We start from the raw sequence: 6,321 nt of genomic DNA on the forward strand, positions 1-6,321 counted from the left end.
GAGACCCTGCGCTAGTGGCAGCACCAGCTTCCTATCCCTCTTCCTCCCGTCCTCCCGGAGCTCTCGGGAGTGGCCAGTGTGGGCCTGGAGGTGGGCTCTGCACGTGTCTTCTGCAGGGGCTTGGAGTTGCTGGGTGGCTGGGAGGTCTAGCTCCTGTGAGGTGACGGTGGGGGACGTCGAGAAATGGCGTACAGTTGAGGCTGTGGTGGCCGGCCACAGGATCCTGTCCTCTGTGACCACCACGAGGGCCCGAGGCAGGTGTGGGCAAAGGAGACAGGGGCTTTGGTCCCTTGGTGTCGATGTCATGCATCTTGCTGGCCTGGAAGTCTGTCCCTCGGAGCGGCCCAGGCCATGCCTTCTCAGTGATCTGAGCCCGGGACACGTGGCCTCCCTAGGCCTTGGCCAGCAGGAAGGGTGGGGACTGGCCACTGGCAGGACTTCAGGCTGCGAAGGCTGGGGCCGGCGCCGCCCTTTGTCCCACAGTGGGTCTCACAGGCAGGTGGGAGCTGGGAGCTGGGTCAGCACAGACGCTGACGGGTCTCGGGGGCCAAAGCCTCCATGTCACCCGGAGCTCAGTAGAGCTGGGAGCCAGAAACCTGGCTTCTAGACCTGCCCCAGCCTGTGTGCGACATCTCTCTGGACCTCGGTTTCCCCATCTGTAACATAAAGCCTAGACAGTGTCTAAAATTCCTTCTGGCCCACCCCATTAAGTCTGTCCAGACACTCTGAATTCTCTGAATCCAGGGAGAATTTCATCTTCTTCTAAATAATGTCTTGTGCTGGCTTTAAAACGTGTTGACGACACGTCCCTCGATGTGAAAAAATGCCGGCCGGAGCGTGGGGCTGGGCCAAGCGTGTATAGATCGGCGGGATCCCAGCCGAGCAGATGCGGGAGAGGAACGCGTGTGCCTGTGCAGTCGGCCACCCGCCCGCCGAAAGGAGCTGCGGCCCCGGCCCGGGTGGGAGAGCAGAACCCCTGCCGCGACCCGGTGGCCCCGCTCACAGGACAGATCGGGCGCGAGTCCCAGCTGCGTGTCCGGGGCTGCCGTTTTACAAGCATTCTTCTCGGGGCTGCCTGGACCTGCCCCAGGCTTCCTTGATCCCTGGACCCCCAGAGGACGAGGCGGCTGGGAGCCGTTACCGTCCACCCGCAGCCAGCGGCCCAGCTGTCCTCACTCCCCAAATATTTGTCTCGGGGCCAGCGAGATTCCCAGCGAGGACCCGCTCTCCCGCCGTGTCTCCAGAGCTCAGCCTGTGCAGACACGGTGTTCCCGGAGCCTCGCCGAGGACAGGGCCCCTCTGCGAAACAGCAGGCGCTGGGAACTCATCATGTGGCGTGGCGATAAAGCGATTTTCTTCTGAAAATTAATTTCAGCTCAAAAGGAAATTGGATTTCTTTTCCTGACGGTGAGAAGTCCTGGCCACGGCGTGCTGTTCGGATTCGATTAGTTCAGGACGGAGCAGTCTCGCGCCCACACACATTAGATAAAACATGACACGCCAGAGACACCGCGGCATTCACAGAGCGTTCCTGTGCCAACTGGGTGTCAGCCACCACCTAAAAACTCGCTTTGCGGAACGTGCACAGACTTTCCAAGGCCTTAGACAGACGTGTGACATCACAAGCAGTTTCCATGATGCAGCCGAGAAGCACTAGTGGCCGCAGTCTGTGGCACATGTGCCCTGCCACGATTCAAGCTCCAGTGGAGAGACGGTGAAGTCTGCTTGCTTTATAAAAGTGTAAGAACAAGTCCTGGTCGGAACAAGGTTGGGTGTCCCTCAGTGACCCCAGGTGCATGCTTCAGAGACTCCAGGGCCCAGCAAGGGCAGCACGGAGTCCTTTCTCTCCAGGTTCCCGCCCTGCAGCCCACTGCTGTGGTCTGTGAGTGAACACAGGTGTCCCCGGGATAACCCAGGGCTTTGACGAGCTGCGAGAAATCTGGTATTCTGGAGACAGGGCCAGCCAGGGAGATGAACTTTCCTCTGATGGGTGACGAGAGGTGGGTCTGTGGCTGACCCAGCGGTCCCGAGGGCTGGGAGATGGACCCCAAGATTGACCAGCTCCTGGATAGCCTTGCAGATCCTCAGAGAGGTTCAAGTGTACAGAGTGTGGTTTGAGCATCACACATTTTATTTATTCTTATTCCCGGAAAATTGGTCACTATCCAGTCACTGTTACCACCATCACTGCCATCACTGTAACCACCACCCCCCTAACCATCACTTCTACCACCATCACTACCACCACCACCATCATCACCACCACCACCACCAACCACCACCATCATCACCATCATCATCACGACCGCTACCAACCACCACCAACACCACCATCACCACCATACCACCATCATCATCAACACCACCACCATCACCATCATCATCATGACCACCCCCATCACCACTACCCCCCAACCATCATTTCTACCACCATCACCACCACCACCATCGTCACCATCATCATCATCACCACCACCCCCATCACCACCACCCCCCAACCACCATCGTCATCACCACCACCATCACCACCACCCTCAACCATCATTTCTACCACCATCACCACCATCACCATCATCACCACCACCACCACCATCACCACCACTACCACCACCACCGTCACCATCATCATCACCACCACTACCACCACCACCACCATCGTTACCCTCTTCATCATCACCGCCACCACCATCACCACCATACCACCATCATCATCACCACCACCAATCACCACCACCACCATCACCACCATCATCATCACCAACTACCACCACTGCCACTGTCATTACTACCATCATCCCCTCATCACCTCCCCCTACACACTAACTTCTGCACCAGACAAATGGGAGAGAGTGAGCGCTCCCCCAGTGGGATGCTTTTAGAATCATGGGTGTCTGGGGAGTCTCCAGGAGGTTGGAAAAATGAAACTCCTCCCATCCTACCACCAACTTGCTTCTTTCCTCTCCTGCGGGTTTGGAGCCCCAGACCCTGCAGAAGGCTGCACATGCTCTAATCTCTTCCCGCCTTTATTTCCGGGGCACCTGGGGTCCTCCCATCCTCAGGGGATGACCGAGTTTGGAGGATACGCCTGCTATGTCGAGGGTGTTGTCACACAACAAGATGCCCTGGAACTCTGTATAACCGCCATGAGCTAATGTGATCTGAAAAGGCCAGACACGTCAGCCTGTGTCTGTGGGCACATCTGCTCGAGCCCTCCTGTGGTATTTACCCACAAAGGCATACTCCAGGCCGGTTCCGATGACGCACATGGCCAGAGCACCCCCACCGCCCAGGGTGCCAGCATGGCGCTGGTGCTGAGCCGAGGCTAGGGCCAGCACCTCCCTGGATCCCGAGTCCTCGCCACTGCACGGCTGGCAGGACGTGCAGTGACGTGCCCAGCATTGAACCCCCCAGACCCGCGCTTTACTGAAACCTGAACATATCCTCTCCCACCCAGAAATACTCAAAGTCAAGGGCGGAAGAGTGTGTCTCGCAGTGCCGGCTCCAGCTCCAGAGCTGGGAACAGCTGGCCGAAGCTTGCTCTGCCACTAGCGCGGCGAGGCCTTCTCAGCGAGCGCCGGCTGCCACGCCAGCTCTGAGAGCCGATAGCTAAACCTGCAGGAAGACCAGCGAGCTGGCTGGGAGGTCATGGTGGCTTGAAATCAGCCAGGGCGGGAGAGTTTACACAATGGAAACTGGTAAATGCTGTGGAACTCCCCCTGCCCCCCAGAGCTGACTGCGAAACATTTTCCAGGACATCCCTGGGCCTGGGCAAGTGACTTAACCTCCTGAGTCCCGTTTCCTGGTCTGTAGAGTGCGGGTGCCAGTAGCACTCGCCTCGCCGAGTGGCAAGCACCTGCTGCATCTGCCGTGCATGCCGTGCTGAGCGCGTCCCGCAGCCCCACGTGGCCGTACTCGAGCGCCTGGCTTCGCAGAAGTGGAAGCCGGGACTCAAGGGAAGGCCAGTTGCAGGGGTGAAACGTGGGGCTGCATTTAGACCCTGCGGGTTTGCGTCTCCCCGGAGCCCGTGCCCCCAGCCACTCCGGTGCCCGCTCTGGCTGGATGGCCTGACACCCCACCTGTCCCGCGTCAGCTGTGAGTGCTGGGGGCGGGCGGCATTCTCTGCGCTATGGAGGGACAGTGCCTGGAACAATGCCACCTGTGTCTGCATCCCAGGCCCCTCCCAGCTCCTCTGTCCCTGGCGCCCGGACAGGATGAGGATGTTGCGAAAGTGCAGGTCACTCCGTCCCTCCGGCCTCGGTTTCCCGTCATGGAGGAGAGAGGCGGGTCAGTGCCTGGTTGGTTGGTTGGTTGGTGGTTGGTTTTTACCATCTTAAGCATTTTGAAGTGAACAGTTCAGCAGTGTTAAGTGTGTTCACATCATTGTGAAACAAACCTCCAGAACGTTTTCATTTTGTAGAATGGAAACCATCCCCGTGAACAAGTCTCCATTCCCTGTCCCCCGCCCCTAGCGACCCCCCCTCCACTTGCTATTCCTGTGAAGTTGGCGACGCCAGGGACTCTGCAGGTGGGGTCTCACGGCGTCAGTCCTCCTGGGGCTTGCTCCGTTCACTCGGCACAAGGCCTCGGGTTCGTCGTGTTGCTGTGGTGTCAGGACGCCCTTCCCGGGTGAGGCCGGACAGCGCCCAGCTGTGGACGGGCCGCGCTTTGTGCGGTGGTCGCCCACGGACGCTTGGGTTGCCCGCCATGGCTGCCGTGAGTGATGCGGCTGTGCACACGGGGTGCAGGCACCCCCTCAAGACCCCACTTTCCCTGCCTCTACAGCACACCCCGAGTGCACCTGCTGGGTCGCTCGGCAGCTCTGTGCCTGCCGTTCCCGCAGCACTTGCTCTGTCCCGCCAGCCGCGCACGGGGGCTCCGATCTCCGCAGCTCAGCGACGCTAGTTATTTTCTTTTCCCATCTGTAGTTCTAAGGTAGTGGGAGCTGATCTCCCACGGTGGTTTTAATTTGCGTTTCTCTGGTGATCAGGGATGTGGAGTGGAGCATCCCTTCATACGCTTCCTGGCCATTTGTATTTCTTCTTTTGAGAAATGTCTGTTCAAGTGATTTGCCTGTTTTTTAAGGGGGGTATTTGATTTTTTTTGGTTGTTGAATTGTAAGCATGTTTTATTTATTCTGGATAAAAACCCTTATCAGATACATGATTCACAAATATTTTCTCCCATCCTGTGGGTTGCCTTTTCACTCTGTTGGTTAGTGTTTCTTCGTGCACAAAAATATTTACGTGTGATGCATTCCCATCTGGCTGTTTTTGCTTCTGTTGCCTCGCTTTGGTGCCATTTCTGATCCCGCTATACTTTCTTCTAGAGGTTGTACAGTCGTAGGTCTCATGGTGAGGTCTTTGTTCCATTTCAAGTAAATTTCTGGATATGGCACCAGATAAGGGCCCCGCTTCATGCTCCTGCAGGTGGAGACCCGGTTTTCCCAACACCGTGTGTTGGAGAGACTGCCCTTTCCCCACTGAGCAGTCTTGGCGTCCCTGTGACGGACTTGACCGTACGCGAGAGTCTATTTCTGGGCTCTCCGTCTGTTTCATTGCCTGTTGCTCTGTCTTGGGCGCCTGCTGCAGGCCGGCTGTGCGCAGGGTACGGCGGAGCTGACTTTGGCCTCACTGTGCTGCTCGGAGCCAGGAGAGGGCAGAGCTCCATCCCACCTGTGAACGCCAGCCCTCTCACCTGGCTGGGTGAGGAGTGTGTGTCTGAACAGGCATCTGCAATCGTGGGATCGTTAATGGGCGTGCTTTAAAAGTTATTTTTCCCGTTTCAAAATGAGGTTGGTTTGAGCCCCAAGCTCCTCTATACACTGTCTAAAATTAGAACCCCGATGACAAGGCAATCTTTGTCAGGGGCCTACGGCTTGCACCAGGGACGCAGGGAAAAGTCAACAGTAGGTTTTCTGTGTCAATTTTGAGTTTTTTGAGAGGTCTGGGCAAATGGGAACTCAGAGCAAATTTGCGCTGTTTCGGAAGCGTTTAGAACCCAGCCCCTTGGCGGCGGTGCAATTACGTCTCAGGCTCACGAGGAGCCGGTCTGCGGCGGCACAGTGGCCTCCGTGCTCCTGCACAGACCACGTGGGCTTCTCCGCCCGAGCAGGGCTGGGGGCAGCTCCTCTGCCATCGGGGGGCTCCGTGGTCCTTCTGTGAGCTCGGTGGTCCCAGGGCTGAGCGCTCAGGCCTTGCCCCTGGGGACTCAGTGAGGTCGACAAGCAAGAGTGGCCCCCGCACTTCCAGATCTAAGAGTTAATTTCTGTTGCTTTAAGCCACCCAGTCGTGGTCACTTGTTGTGACAAAAAACTAATGCAGC

At 57.5% G+C, this 6,321-nt stretch overlaps 1 protein-coding gene across 3 annotated transcripts in view; it reads left to right on the forward strand.

Annotated features, from left to right (window-relative positions):
* Window positions 1–6,321, forward strand: part of SARDH (sarcosine dehydrogenase) — a 55,499-nt gene that overhangs the window by 44,247 nt on the left and 4,931 nt on the right. The window lies entirely within an intron of this gene.

The sequence above is a fragment of the Propithecus coquereli genome, unplaced genomic scaffold (genome assembly GCF_000956105.1).
Source record: "Propithecus coquereli isolate 6110/MARCELLA unplaced genomic scaffold, Pcoq_1.0 Scaffold907, whole genome shotgun sequence".
NCBI lineage: Eukaryota > Metazoa > Chordata > Mammalia > Primates > Indriidae > Propithecus > Propithecus coquereli.